Source organism: Columba livia, chromosome 3 (genome assembly GCF_036013475.1).
Source record: "Columba livia isolate bColLiv1 breed racing homer chromosome 3, bColLiv1.pat.W.v2, whole genome shotgun sequence".
In the NCBI taxonomy this organism is placed as follows: Eukaryota; Metazoa; Chordata; class Aves; order Columbiformes; family Columbidae; genus Columba; species Columba livia.
Genome location: NC_088604.1, coordinates 86,429,784 through 86,446,397, shown reverse-complemented (window position 1 = coordinate 86,446,397; position 16,614 = coordinate 86,429,784). Strand labels below are relative to the sequence as shown.

Genomic DNA, 16,614 nt, shown 5'->3' with positions numbered 1-16,614 from the left:
TTAGTAGGTCAAAAGAGGTTCTCCTTCCCCTCTACTCCGCCCTGGTGAGACCACATCTGGAATATTGTGTCCAGTTCTGGGCCCCTCAGTTCAAGAAGGACAGGGAACTGCTGGAGAGGGTCCAGCGTAGGGCAAAGAAGATGATTAAGGGAGTGGAGCATCTCCTGTATGATGAAAGGCTGAGGGAGCTGGGTCTCTTTAGTTTGGAGAAGAGGAGCCTGAGGGGTGACCTCATTAATGTTTACAGATATATAAAGGGTGAGTGTCATGAGGATGGAGCCAGGCTCTTCTCGGTGACAACCAATGATAGGACAAGGGGTAATGGGTTCAAACTGGAACACAAAAGGTTCCACTTCAATTTGAGAAGAAACTTCTTCTCAGTGAGGGTGACAGAACACTGGACCAGGCTGCCCAGGGAGGTTGTGGAGACTCCTACTCTGAAGGCACTCAAAGCAGCCTGGACACCTTCCTGTGTAACCTCATCTGGGTGTTCCTGCTCCAGCAGGGGGATTGGACTGGATGATCTTTCAAGGTCCCTTCCAATCCCTAACATTCTGTGTTTCTGTGAAGTGCAGGCACTCCACAGAGATAAAAGGAAAAGTATCACTAGTCTAAGAACATGAATCAGGAATTTAAAAGAAGTTAATCTGGCTTTCATCATCCCTGCGCTGGTGGAGGGAATAGTGATTTCACTATTTTTGGCATAGGAGTGGGCAAGCAGCCACCTTGAAACGGCCCTCAGAGTGAGCATTACCCCTTCCAGCCCATAAAACGGTCACTAGTATTTTAGAATACGATGGGAATTGAAAATAAGATGGAAACCTGCCATTTCATTGCACATGCTGCAGAAATCAACGTGGCAATTCAAAATTAGATAATGACGTTGTGGGACGTTGGATGTTTTTAAACCATTACCTCAGCAGATGGAAAAATGCCAAGACTTAGGTCTTCTGTTCTGTCAACAGAGGATACCAACACTGTTACTGGAATGAAAGGATGTGCAGTTCCTGCACTTTACGGCAAACTTTCCATACGTGTGAGCACACCTCGGGGGACAGGAATCTCATTTTCCCTAAATATCTAATTATTTTGCTTGGCCGAGATGGCAGAGCCCCTGATCATACACAAAACAGAACCTTTATCACATCAGCTCATTTTCTGGAGAAGAGTTGGTTATTTAAATATCAGGCTGAGCTTTTGGTAAACAGGCAAAATGCAGGCTGAAGAGAAAAGTTCAAGCCTGATAGTCTCCCTGAGTCCAAGGTAACACCTTGCACTCACTGCATATTGAAACTGCTTTAGAGTGCAAATAGCTACGTGGTAAATTTATCAGCCAGTTTAACTGAGCACCTCATTATGCTGGGGAGCATCACCTCCATGCCCCAGGGTTGTGGAACAGGAAAATTTTCACTTTCCATGCAACCTCATGCAAGCTCCTGCATCACTTCTTAAAACGTACCATCCTTCATTACACCACAGCATAACAATAAAGACAAACTCAAAAGAAAACAAAATATTCTTCTGTTAAAGCGCAGTATTATCTTGAAGCTGTCCTCTAGAAAGGACAAGAAGATATAAATACTATTCAAAAAGCTAGAGTTTTTGTGTTGGAATAATCTACCACAGATTAACCCTTTTTCTAGACTGCTTCAACCACAGAGATTCATTTTGTTTGACTTGTACCCAATACCATGAATACCTTGAGAGAACAATAAGAAAGGAAATACTATGAATGGGAAGTGTCTGCATAAGAGTATCAGAAATGCTAGACACATTTACAGTATGTTATTTTCAAAAACAGGAGAGAAAATAAGAATACGAAAGAAACGAAAAACAGGCGAGACTGTTACTGCCCAGAATAATGAAGACCTATCACTTGACCAAATGAGACTTCCAGCTGCTGAAAGCAAAAACTGCCCTCACCAGAATGTTCCAGTAAGTTGTTCTTCAAATGCCTGCTGAGCTACATGCCTCAGCTGACAAAACTCTTCCCTGAAAGTATGATGAGTTCGCTTTTAGGAATGGCAAAGTAAAAATGTCTAGAACTAATCCTGGTAACCTGGTATGTATGTGGACAGAAAGAAAGGGACTGCTAGTTTGTTTGGTCAAGAAATCTTTAGCAGTTTATCCAGTTGTGGTGCCACTAACTGACAAAGCCACTAACATAGAAAAAGACAAAAAAACCTGAAAAGGCAGTACTTACAGTCCCTTCAGGAGTCTCTTGTGTGTACCAACAAAACATCTGTGCCCTGTATGTGGTTTCTGTATCTTTGGCAACAAGGACCAGGAAGGCATGGGAGTTAAAAAAAAGGAAAGAAGACGACTGTACACTTCTGTGATATAATATGGAAATGTAGGAATTCTAGTATTGTGCCACATTCCCCTCTGATGTCCTATTCTCTTAGCAAAAAGGACTGAGTCTGTCGGTAATGAGAGGCATCAGTTTTAAAATTCATTCTTAATGCCTCCGGTAAAACCTGTGAATGTCTGTAGCACGTGGTGCTGCACAGCAATCTATTCCAGACATCCGGCACTCATATTTCCAACCGTGATTACCAAGTCTAAATGAAACCACTTGAGATGTACTGTCTGACTAAACTAAAGTAAGAAAACATGGGAGGCCCAGTAATATTTACTCTGGAAATTCTGAAAGATGCAATGTGGCATGTCAAATTTTAAAGGGCCTGCTGAATGTCTTCACCAATTACCCTCAGAAGGAAAACCAGTCTAGGATTTACAGACTCCCAATCTTGTCCTACAAGCAGGGATAGAGATACCAGAGTTGGTTTCCAATCAATGAAGTGAAAGAAAGAACTGGATGAAATGCTCATGGGCTTTAGCAATGAGATAAACGGACCACGAAAGGTTAAGAACAAGCTCCCTCCACTTTAAACAAGGCAAAAAACTTTACTGCCTGTGCTTGAACAATCACATCAGTGATCTGTACTGTTTTCTGTAAATGAAACAGATGTCACAAGATGGTGACAGTCCATTGGTAGAGAGAATTTCATTGAACACCTATGGCCAAAACCAAACACTTTTGAAGAAAACAGTGCTTACCTTCTATTTCTCAAGTGAGTAATTCAAAATAAACATACAGAAAGTAACTTTATGAAGGAAATGAACACCAGCTGCATCTCATGTATGACTGGTTAGTTTCTACACATCCTTCTATCAGGGATCAGCATCTAACTGCATTTCTCCTGAAAGCTTATTAAAAAAGATAACTCATCTGTGGTAGTCAGGAGGGCAAACACCACAGTTTAGTTTCCTTTTCCATAAAACATATTACACAGTGGAGCGCAAGGCATCAAGATTTGTCAAAAAAGTGTATCTCCTGCTGGTTCCAGAAGAATGATGTCTAAGGGGATTGAAAGGGGAATAGCAAAAAAATTACAGGTTCTTGGCAAGCACATACAGATACATATGCAGTCTGTTGCTCATGCTTTCAAGACAGTCATACTACCCTCTAACTGCAGCGGTCCAGAACTTCATGGTAGTCTCCAGATGAGAAAAAAGTCTTGTGTACTTATTTATGCTTTCAGGATTGTTCTATATGGCACCTTCAGTGGCTTAGTCAATATTTGGAAAAATTTCTGTTACATAACGTTCATAAAAACAGACAAAAAAACCCCACCCCACTCTTGATGCCGGAGTACTGATTTCTGTGAAGTACTCTGCATTATTTAGGCAGCAGGACAAAGAATACGTAGGTGAGAAACAGGAGAAGGAAGAAAAAGGTGAGATGCAAGAAGCCTCACTGAAGTCTAGCCTTTAGCCTTCCTATTTCTCACCTGATGATTTCATGACTATCTTTCTCGTAAAACTCCCTTCCTTCTGGAAAACGTAACATGCACTTTAATTCACTGTGATCAAGTGAGTGGGGCTAGAGGTTGCAAGCTAGTTTGAAGCAAGCTCTGCACATGCAGCTGCAAAATCCACCACCAGCTGTGTAAATCAATGAAGAGCTCTCCAGTTAATGGATTTATGTTAAAAAGCCATATAAAACAACATGCAGTACAGAAACAGATAAAGATTAAAGCAGAAAGTTACAGTCTTTAATATCTTCTAATAATTTGTTGTAAAAATATTTCTATTAGCTCTCTGAAGTATAGTTCAGTCCTTAAGGACTAAGTGCTTTATCTGCCATGCAATCCAGTATCCAAGTACGAACCAAATCTAAGCTGCTTCATTACTTGTAACTAGGTTTTTAATTCTCAAAGATATCAATGCCATAATGTTGCAATACATACTTTATAATTACTCCCTATAAATTATAACAGATTTCTGCAACACAGTAGAGCTAGAAGTAAAAATTTACAATTATTTCATAAATCTTTTTATATTATTAACCACTCAAACAGATAAATGGTTTTGACATTAAAAAATTATGTTATTGAAGTTATATTCCAAAGGCACTATCTGCTAGGAAATGCTTTGAAAATATAATAATCATAGTCATGTTCTTTTGCAATAGAGAGTAAGAAATTTCATAATAATTTCCCCCTCTTATTCCAAAACTATTTCCAGCTAACAGTGACAGATCAGAGGAAAGAGATATGGCAAAAGGTGCTGGGATGGGGGTGTATTCCAGGTTTGTTTCTTTCTTACAAGGCAAGATGGTTTATGGGCTTTGGAGAAAGAGGACCTTGTTTCAGTACTGATGTTCTCTGAAAGCTGCCCTCGTGGACTAGGTTTTCATTGCTCTGCTTCCCTTTGCTTGCTCGGTAAGGACCCAATATTCACTTAATGGACTCACCGAATACAGCAAAATGTATGAACCTGTCAGCTCAAAAACCTGGTACTTGGAAGCCCTAATACTCCACAGTCATACAGCCTACACTCAAACCAAGGTGAAGGAATAATCCCAGATACCTGCTGTCTTCGACAAAAAGCCTCCTGAGCTGCAGAGAACAGCACTGAGTCATGACCGAAGCATTTTAAAAGTTACTAATTGCTTCTTAAAGTTATAATACCCATACAAGAGATTATTTCTGACACCAGTGAAGAAGTGAAAAATGAAGATTGCCTGAGGTCCCACGTGAGGCTAGAGACTGAAAAAGAAAAAAGCCTCTCACCTTTTTTCCATCATTCTGCCATCTCCAGAAGGTCACTGCACACAGGTGGGGCTGAAAGCCTCACCTCTAACTCCGGAACACTCACCAGTTACCACCTTCTCCGTTGCTTCAGTTCATCAAGAAAGTGACTAAAAAAATTCCCTCAAAAGCAATATGTGATATGTCACTCAACACCCTCTAAAGGCAGGTTGGCTCAGTTTTTCCTGAACTATTACTCAACTGTCAAACTTACAGCTTTTTGTGACAAAATAGTGGTGTGCATTTTGACCATATTCACTGACTGACAATAAAGCAGTGGTTGATCTTGACTGGTGCCAAGTGAAGCTGGTGTCAAAAGGGGTCTGGCAGAAGAACCAGTTCCACTTTGTGTCCATTTAACTGATTTCTAAACACAGAACTACTTTATAGCAAATGTGAGAGACCAGGACAAGTACATTTCTGTTAAGTGACGACTGACAGGCGGGAACAAACTAAAGGTACTTCTGGAATTAAGTATGAGAGAATTCTGGATTTTTCCAAGGATATTCTAGGTCAGTAACTAAGTTACAAAATCAAGAAAAAAAATCCTGACAACAGTCAAAAGGCATTGAAGTTCCTCAATCAGAAGGAGAAACAAGATGTAGACATGTAGTTGAAGTGTCAAAAGCATCAAGCCAATGCCGAGATGAAACACATGGAAGAGGTGTGAATGAGAACAGTAAGAAATTTAAAAGTAAGTTGTATTGCTATAGATGATCTGGATTGTTACTCTTTTTTTCAAGACAAGAGTAAAAAAATACTGTGAAACTGGCCATGCCCACCACTGCTGACTTAAGGGCATCACACATCAATCTATATAATAAAAAAAATCAGCTAACAGCTCCCACAAAGAACACAGTAGCTGTGTTTAGTTCTCAGGAGAGGAAAAAAAACAAAGAAAAAAAACTAAGGGAGAAAAAAGGAGCACCGATATCCACTTCTTGTTTATGCGAAGCAAACTAGTTCATCTTAATTTGCGCATACCACTGCATCTCCCAACAGATACAGCTTTGCTCTACTGTTGTGCAATTTAACTGAAAAAGTGTCAGATCTCACAAAAAGAAGTTTGTGCAAGTTGTCGGAGAAGAAAACTAGAATACATCACCTACAGGATGCACATGCTACTGCATTTCAAGTAGCTTCCTGCATCCTAGGGAAAATGCAGAACTACAAGGGAAGACAGTCTTAATGGACAACTGATGTATGTATGAACGATCTTTTGGATTTCATTACAGCATTTTGACCTAAATAGACTTTAAAAGTTTAGGCAGGTCTTTACATTTTTCTTTCCATTTTCTCCTTACGTTCTGCTTTAACTTGCAATCTTCTTCAGAGCATTTGCTCGCCATAAGGGCAAACAATATATGACTGAAACCATGCTATTTTTATGAAAAAATACGGCATATAGAATAATCTTAGAGTACATGAAAATCAAAATTATATAAATCCATACAAATATGTGAGGAAAAAGAAAACTTACACTTCACTTAAGAGCACTTGTTCCTTTTGTAAATGTGATGTTATGGGTGTACTACATTACCCACAGCAGTAGCATATAGCAGCATAATGATAATCTAAAGGATCAAGACTGTAAAACCTTGAATTTATACCACTGAGTTTTTACAAGATAGCCTGGCAACTATGTCTTGAAGTATGAATATTTTTAAAATACGACATAGATTTGTATTGACTAAGGTCCATTCCCATGTAATGCAAGTGCTTCAACATCAGTGGTAATGAACAGAATGACCTCTAATCAAGAGAAGTTGTTCTGCTCTTGGGATGACACATAAATCATTTACCAAGGAGTTGCCAAATTCTTACTGCTTGAAAGCTCTGCCTAGATGGAAGTAACAGAATTCACTTTAGGACATTTTTGGATACCAGTGTCCAAACTCAAATACTATGTAACCATGTCATGTTAACCCCAACACAGGTGGCTTCCAGGCTCTAATATTATTTTACACAAACCGTAAACTATCTCCCCATCTTTCCAAATACCACCAAATATTATGGATAAATTGAGATCTTTTCAAATCAACTTGTATTATTCACAGAATCACAGACTGTTCGGGATTGGAAGGGACCTCAAAAGATCATCTAGTTCAATCCCCCTGCCGGAGCAGGAACACCCGGATGAGGTTACACAGGAATGTGTCCAGGTGGGTTTTGAATGTCTCCAGAGAAGGAGACTCCACAACCCCCCTGGGCAGCCTGTTCCAGTGCTCTGTCACCCTCACTGAGAAGAAGTTTCTTCTCAGATTTAAGTGGAACCTCTTGCGTTCTAGTTTGAACCCATTACCCCTTGTCCTACCATTGGTTGTCACCGAGAAGAGCCTGGCTCCATCCTCGTGACACTCACCCTTTATATATTTGTAAACATTAATAAGGTCACCTCTCAGTCTCCTCTTCTCCAAACTAAAGAACCGCAGCTCCCTCAGCCTTTCCTCATAAGGGAGATGCTCCACTCCCTTAATCATGTTTGCTGCCCTACACTGGACTCTCTCCAGCAGTTCCCTGTCCTACTGGAACTGAGGGGCCCAGAATTGGACCTGTGAGAAATCTTGCACCTGTAAGAAATCTTCCTTGAAATTTTCTCATAATACTGAATATGCACTGAGCTACAGGAAGTTATTTGTGAAATACCAGCTTCCACCCAATTCCTTGAGTTTCCTATAACTGAGTAATGTTAAGTCTGACCACCTTTTCTCTTTTTTTCTACTCCCTCCCCTCTGCCAACACTGACAGCTTAAGCAGCTACTGCCTCGTCCCTCTTATTGCGCTGTGCTAAAGGATTTATTTTTGGCTGGGTCTCTTTTCCAAACTGGTTCACGGCACGTCCGGACAGACACGTGTATCAATGCAATGGAAGGACAGGAGGGGAGGAGTGTCACCGAACCAAGGTCCATGGCAAACGCTGGATCTGGATCACCGTGTGCAGGAGGAGTTGCTCCCGCTCGCCTGTGCTCAGAGGGAGCCCAGGGAGATTTGTTTCCCTGGGTTCACCTCAGCCACCCAAGTGTCAGCTGCATCCTGGCTTTGTGCATGGCAGACAACTCTGAGACCTCAGCCATGGCAATACCCAGGCCAAGAGACATTTTGTGAACCTGTTGCTGCTCCCTGTGGATACACCTGAATTAGCTGGGTATTTGCAGCGGAGGTGCTGAATTTATTGTCACTATTTATACTTGAGAATATTGCAAGAAATTCTTCTGCTGACCTTGAACCTTTATACCTGGTCGTGTCAACAAGGTAACAGATTCCTACCCTCCAAAAACATCGTTAAATAAAAAAATGCACAATGCACAATCTCGCCCCTTTGACAATGGAAAGGGTTTGATTTTTAATGTGGGATAGTTAATAAAGAACAAAGGCTTGAAAATTTGCTTATTGCTAGATGCTCTCGGCAAAGTGAACGGTCAGAATAGACAGGTGAAAATGTCCCTATTTCTAAATGGATCGAAATGAATACAGAAATACACTCAAGATACAGACAGAAACCAACTCCAGGAACAACTGAAGTTGCAGCAGCCTTCTCAGAATAAAGAAAGAGCTTAAAAGGAAAGACTACATATATACATATCAGAATATATTTTAACGCAATTATTTAAGTCTTCTAAGAGTCAACCAATTTCACTGAGGCGATATTACTTTCCGGTTAAAGGGCAAATTATGTACAAGTACCATACTACTCCCAGTATTTCAAGCATGGTATTTACCACTAAAATAATGCACATGTACAATATGCAGTTTTGCCCATTACTAAGAAACTAACCAATGTACTTAGACACTTTGGAAAAATAATGAGAAAAAATTAACATATCAGTAAATTAATTTGAAAATGGAGTATATAAAGCAATGATTTTACTCTCCTTTGCCTTCTCACAAAAAAATTATTGAAAACTAAATTTCAAACAATGTCTTGTAATTTCTAAAATATGCTGTTCTGGAAAGTGATCAAGGTTTCCAGTTACATTCCTACTGTTTACTGAATTCAATGTCATTAATTATAATTTGATTTTTCATATGTATAAGCTTTTCGTGCTTCTGAATTCTGAATTGCTTGATATTTTAAGTATTTTTTAAAATGTTTTCCCATATATGTAAAATATAGTTGCCTTCATATCAAGAAGCTATGCTATACCAACAAAAACACATTGCATTGGCAGCCATCATAGAACAAAGCGACTGAATAAAATTATTTGAAACAACTACTTGCAGAGATTATTGAAATTGTGGCTTTTTATTTGAGGAGACTGAGAAGAAGAGGAGACTTCGCAGAGCTCCCTCCCCTTTCCAATAGGGCAGGCAAAAAATACCTCTCTGATCTACCTAGGAAATAAAGGAGCTACTGCCTCCTGTGAAATCAGGAACGGAATATTTTTCTTTAGGTCTGTGTTTCCATTAATTCCACACTAACCTGCATTCTTTGGGCGGCGACTAAAAAGAGGGAAAGCATTAGAAGCAGCATTTCCCATAGAAACAATTGCCTGCCAAACAAAGCATAAAAAGACAAAAGGCAGCAACACTCTTTCAGCTTGAATGCCTTAATGTCACCATTTGTCACGCAGCGCTCGCTCAGAAAACCCCGAAGTACAGTTAACTCCGCTCCTCTGCCCACCGCACACTTTCTCCTCCGTTGGTGGGGGACGAGGATGTGCCGGGCCTGACAATGAGACAGCAGAGCCACCGCACATTGTTATGCAACTCCTCGTCTGCAAGGGTGGCTCGTAGCTCCTGCTTTATTCAGCAAGTGCCAAGTGCATGTTTAATCAATGTCACAGCTCACCACAGCGTGCAACTGCCGCCACTGTCACTCCTTCCCTCAGATTTGCCTGGCTGAGTTATGCAATGCTCCGAAGAATACCTTGGAATTCTTTCCGGAGGCTCTGAATGCAGGTGTGTGGCAGCACCCACACTCCTGCCAGTGAAGCAGACTCCTCTTCGCCCTTTTCCAGGCTGGACTAAAATCACACAGTGTGACTGCACGTAGTCCGCTGCATTTGGAATTACAGCATGCCAACTTGAGAAAGCCTCTTCAGACAGCTGCCACAAAGAGTAAATTGAAGGCTGGATTTTTCTGAAGTCTTAAATAACTACATATAACTGAATAAAACCAGGAGCTGTTTGTATTTTTTTTTAAAGGCTAAACGGAACAGCATGCATTTCGTTGCTCTGCATCATCTAAGGAAAAAAAAATCCTCAGTTTTAATGAGAATTAGTCAACAGTGAGGATCACTACCAGAAAAGGGTTTTACTGTTTTTCAACTACACTTGCTTTAGTGGATTACTGAGAGAAAAGGCCAGGCATTTGGAAGATTCTGTAACATTATCATCCTCATCAATAAACTTCATCAAGGAACTGTTCATGCTCCTGTCTGGTCTGTCTGAGTGAGGAGAGCAGCCCCTTCATGAAGATAAAAGCCTGCTTTGCCACTGAATCGAGGAGTAAGAAGCATGTCTGATGACATTTTATTCCTGATGCAATGTAGGGTAAGAAACATCGTCTTTTTTTTACCTTTCTGTGCGATATGCTCCGAGCTGATGGCTTTAATTAGACTCACAGCAGAAATACGTTTATCTCCAATGATTAAAGATGTTTGCCAAGAGAGAAAAATGCTATTGCACTATAAAATGTGATTGCAAATTTCCAGTAAATTGGGGTTATCTGAACTAGTAGAAATCCCAATCAAATTTTGCTTTAAGGTTACAAATTTGCGATCAATAAGGCTAAAACAGCATAGCAGATTACATATATTATCACATCTCAGCCACCAATGAACATCATTTTACAGGGCATATGTTTATAGGGGATATTTTACTGTAAATTAAGAGTACCAGAGCAGCTAAGTAATAGAGATGACCTGTCAACCTCACTTTTCCAACAAAATTGTAATAAATCATACACGCATCTGTAAATCTCTATCTCAAGCCCTTGTATTGCATAGAATTTTGTTACTATAAAAGTACTATTGTCCTTTGGTGTACTGCAATAATAAGCACATAAAACAATAACCTTTATATTTGAAGAGACAGACATTTTCTGATAAATGTTGACTATTGCATGGATGTCCAAAATCTGATGTATTAAACAAGTAAAAGGATAAGATCTCACCTGCAATTACCTACTTAGGGCTCACTGACCAAAAAAGACTGCAATACTGCATTAAGGAGGCATATTTTCGATGTTCAAAACCAGACGACACAGATATTTCCAACTGTTTTTGTACCGTGACAGTTTAAATATTTAACAACAGTTGAAAATTCACATACTCTCCCCAGGCATTTCAAAGTATTTGACAATGCTCACATACCTGCTTGCATCTATTTGATGCTTCATAAGGAAACAAATTAGCTGGTTATAGACAAATTTGAAATTTATTTTATAATAAAACATATTAATTGGCTTGAAGCACCAAGCTGTTTTTCCACTCCTTCTACCAAATATGTATCTACAGAACAACTACTTTTAACATGGACATGTTAATACAAAAAAAGCCCAAAGATGAATGCAATTCAATGAATATAGCATTAAGAAATATTGTGTAAAGAGGTAGAGAGTTGTTTTTACAAAGATCAAAGCTTGCATGTTTGTCAGATGAGATTTACTGTTTGCTTTCTTTCTTCTAGCTAGCTGCCAGAATACTAGTGAAGGTATTTGCAGGAAAAATGGGGACCTCTGCCATCACAACACTGGAAGATGTAAAAAGGCAAGAGGAGAAAGAGGAAAAAGAAGAATCTATTTTAGCACTGCTTGGGATTATTGGAACTGTGCTCAATTTATTTGTTATTGTTTTTGTGTACATCTACACTACGCTTTGATGACATATGTGAACATCGATTGCACAGCACACAGTGCAAAGACCAGCGATGGTAAGAATGATTTCTAGATTTAAAGCAAAAAAATCCACTGTCTGACAAGATGATTGAAACATTCCAGAGCAAAGTGCCTGGCTAAGGGTGCCGCACCAGTGACTGCTAAATGTACCTGCGAGCCCAGCTAGGGTGCTAAATTACGTAAATGAAGGCAGACGATATTCAACTTCTCATTGATAAGAGATGAAATCCAAACAGCAGCAACAGAGGTGGCACTCTTTTATTGCCAGCAAACATGCAAGTCACAAGAAATGTAAGCAAACACTGAAAACAATCAAAACGTAGAAACAAATTGATTAAATATATGAATACATACAAAGCAAGCCCCATGATGCTTTCTATGGTTTTGTGCAATATGTCTCTTCATAGCTGAGACCAGAAACAGAAAAAAAGGTTTTATTTTTAAAGCATCATTATTTAGGCTTATAACTTACACTAATGTATAATCAGTGTGAAAACAGGAACACTGTTACACCAAAAATTGTAATATTATAAATAAAATTTTAACTATTGACTATATTCTGCAGCATTTTTGTTAGTCTTGTGGAAAGCTGAAAAAGGTTAGATTTTCTTGCCTTTACTGAATCTGTATTTGGAGTCATCATGCTCTAATGACCATGTGCTTTTCTAATTAAAAATCCTTTAAAGCGGTGTGAAAAGAGTTTCAGTACTTTTTTAAAGAAATATTAACAATTACAACGACACACTAATACAAAGGCAAAAATCTTAAGTTACATTTTCTATATCGCCATTTTTATAACATGTTTAACGTAAGTCAAATACAAACGTCATGTTTTCATCCTGATGCTTATTTCAAACCAAGTAAAAGATATCACTTAAGGATTCATGGTGTTGCATGAAAAACAGGGTTAAATATCTTCACCCAGAAAGTGTACTCTTGCTTTTGGCCCAGGTCCTGAGGACATTTTTCCTTTTTGTACCATTTAGGATTGAGGCCCAGAATTGCAACTCTTATACATATTTCATGCAACATGCAGTTAGACTAATGAAAATGATGAAATATTTCCTTGTTTTAAATTAAACCTATGTATGTTTTTGAATGAGATCCAAAGCTGCAGTCTGAGATCATAGGAGTTTTTGTATCTGTGAATATAGCTTGCTTATCTCTCCTAACAGAAAAGCTACTTTTGAGAATTTAGGATTCGAAACACAGTAGAAAAACAACAACAACCAAAAAATCAGGAGATACTGTCTTAAATAAATGCAGTTCTTAGCAACACATCTGCCACAGAGGATTTGAGGAGCTGCATTTCTGAAAAATCAGCTCAGTTCCTTCTCCTATGCTGCAAAGCTACATCCAGCCCTTCAATAAAATGACAAAAAGATACACCTCTTGTATAGGTGACAGCTTATTACTGTATAGAACTTCATAACCGCTAGGCCAACTGAGCCTTTGGAAGTCACTTCTAGACAAGCACATGCATAAAATAAGGTCAGGTAGCTAGAATAGAATGAATTTGGCAATGATATTTCACTCAGCTGCAGAAACTACACTGTAACACATTGATTTATGGATGAATGAGGTGGAAGATAGTATATTCTTGTTTTGCCACTCTCAGTCAATACTGGCTCATCCAAAAGCAATGATCAACAGAGCTGAGGCTGCGCTGGAAGGAAGCATGTGCAGACAAGAAAATTTATTCACTATCCATAGCCTAAAGCAAATCTCTAGTACTGTATACTCATTTTCAGTATATGAAGCATCAAAACATTCTGTAAAAGTAAGCTACATTCTAAAGGAATTATGCAGGTTCCTGTTTATTTAAGACTACAGAATAGAGTCAATACATTATTAAATTTATCAATGTAATTCTTATATCTCATACTTATGGATATTATTGCACTAATCTCATCATACAAGGATATTTGAGACAGGGCATAAAACGAGAGGTTACAAGAACCTGAAAATGGAACAGAAAATCAGGTAGAAATTACTGCTGTTTATTTTGATCCTGAAATTATTTAAAACTTGTCAATTCTGTGAAATAAATAAACACTTATTTCATGTCATTTCAGTGCATAGCTCTCTTCTCAAAATTGTGAATCAACTGGTACACCAGCACTGGAGTGAGATACTGCAGCTTTTTTTGTAACACTTCGACAGCAAAACAGATAAAAAGCAATTCCGAAGTTATAACCAAACATATCAAATGTGCCAGCATCTTTCTATTACCAATGAATGAATTCACTAACATTAACGGAAACTAGTGGAATTTTTTATTTGGCAATTATATACTGTCTTTCTAACCTGCCACTGTATTTCTTATTTCACTTAAAACAAAAGGCTTTGACCCTTTGAAGGAAGTAACAGGGTAATACTATTGTAACAAACTGCCTTAGCATATGCATTATATTTTGTATTAAAACACAAATCCAAAATCCCCTCTTAACAGGTAATACTTATACCTCTGTACTTGTGTGGACCTAAGTCTTACTTTGGCTAAATGAGCTCCAATATACAGTGCCGATGTTTAAATGTTTAATCCAATATATGCGTAAGAATCTCAACAACAAAAAGTATCTTAACAGCAGCTACCACTTATCAGACACAGTAAAATGTCAATAGCCTAGGGAAAAGCAGAATTTCATGACGATTCAACACGTACACTGCAGTAGTACCTTCACACGTTCAGCAATGGATGAATACAGATTAGTACTCTTAGCTGAATGAGCTTAATGCACCAACGTCAGAGATCCATAAGGGAACAGGAACATCCTAACGTCATCAGCCTACCCTACTCAGTCCAGTGGAACTGGACTACTTTGCAAAAAGTAACGCAGCACCATATAATACCCTGAGAATAAGTATGATTAATAGAAAATACTCTAACTTCAACAGGAAATCTAGTGTAATCCAAGCTCTGAGGTAAGGAGGCTAGGTCTGAAAAGTATAACTTTAATGGACCCAAGTAACAAAGGTATTTCTAAAGAGGCAGAAAAAATTAATTCAGTACGTTCACCTTCAACAGATTTGTCTATAGTACTTACTACATAAAGCTGGTAATGAGGTACTTGGCAGCAGGACGAAGCAGCACAACTGTTAATGAATCCACAAATCTAGGGTGCGACAGTACTTGGTGAACTATGAAAGGTGCATTAGAAGTAAATATTGGCTCTTAAGATGTGAAACATGCTGGTGAGTGAACACAACCCTTTTAGTAAATTTGTCACATAGAAAAGCATCATCTCAGCAGTCAAACGTAAGGAAGACTGAGCTAACCTAACACCACAAGCTATGCTGATCACATCACATGGCATCTTTGTCCACCAGAGAAGGAAGGGTGGCTAAGAGAGCTAAGATGGGAGCATGTAAGAAAAGCCCAGCTAAAAATCACAGTATCACCTGCTTCCTGTAATCCTGGGAATTCAAGCAAAGAGAATTCAGGCAGAATTCTGCAACTTGCTATGAGGTCCGTCTTCCTCACCTTTAAACAAATGTAAGTCATCTCAAGGTTTGCTAGATACTAGTTTAGGCACAAACTAGTACAACTCTATATTTAAGAAAGAAGAGCCTACCTAATACGGTGCTATCAGTGAAGAAATCCCAACTTCACTGGGCTTTTTAATGTCCAAGAAACATACAGTCCTTGTCCTAAAAGTCACTTGATTTTACTTCTATTTTATTATTCCCTTCCACAGCCTCTCCCTACAAACTTTGTGAGCTACAAAGACTCTTACTGCTGCTTTCGTCTCTCCCACTTGTAAATACTAGCTTGTATTAGTCTTCAGAAGCCCAGGTCCATCAGTCAAAGTAACTCCTATCAGCAAAATATAGACCTTCAAGCTAGGCATGTACTCTAGTTAGGACCTGATGGTCACATGTTTGCTGGGAACCTCTTGTTACATGGCACAAACTTTACTGTTGGGCATTTTGTTCACATGTTTGATAGAGTTCCCATGGCAGTAAGTCTTTGAAATGGAATGCGTTGTATACAAGACAACATTGAAAGGCTTTGCACGGCAGATTTTGGTGTGAAATACACACACATGCTGGTTGTTCCATGATACAGAAGTTAAGAGTAACACGAATTTAACCAATGTAAACATGAATTAAGTAGTTAGAAATAAACAAAAATGTTAAAAAAATAAAATCTCACCATGTTACAAAGATAAACTTTTGTCATTTATAAAATGAAAGATAATAAGTCACAGTTGTGCCATACTAAGATACAAAACAAACATAGGAAAAAACGATAAAGAAACAGGGTGAGGATTACAGCAGTTATTGCTCCCTGTGACTAGAGCTATGATCTACCTTGCGTAATAAGGCAAGTCCTCCATAGAAAGATAAACCTTTTTTTCCCTACAAGAAAAAAGCAATTATGGAAATTAATGAAAGTGGTCACTTCACAGTTTTCAAGGACTTCCCAATCACCTTGCTCTGATACAGATGAAGCTGCAGAATGTGTAAGAGCCACCTGGTTTGTAAAGATCTGCTTCAAGATGAGATTTTTTTAAAAGATTAAATGGTATGTGAATGTCCCTTATCTGATCTATATTCCTTTTATCTAGAACAATCTAGATATCAATCTAGCCTATGTATGATACGGGCAAATTGAGCAGGGATGACATAACATATTTAGGCAACAAAAACACCTAGATAAATTTCTAACTTTGACAA

The 16,614-nt window shown here is 38.7% G+C and overlaps 1 protein-coding gene and 1 long non-coding RNA gene across 13 annotated transcripts in view; one reads left to right on the top strand and one right to left on the bottom strand.

The window, feature by feature from the left end:
* Window positions 1-16,614, bottom strand: part of BIRC6 (baculoviral IAP repeat containing 6) — a 185,547-nt gene that overhangs the window by 34,043 nt on the left and 134,890 nt on the right. The window lies entirely within an intron of this gene.
* LOC102090170 (uncharacterized) lies at window positions 9,721-12,631 on the top strand. Its single transcript, XR_272101.4, has 2 exons — window positions 9,721-10,589; window positions 11,727-12,631. It is a non-coding gene; the product is annotated as an uncharacterized LOC102090170 (long non-coding RNA).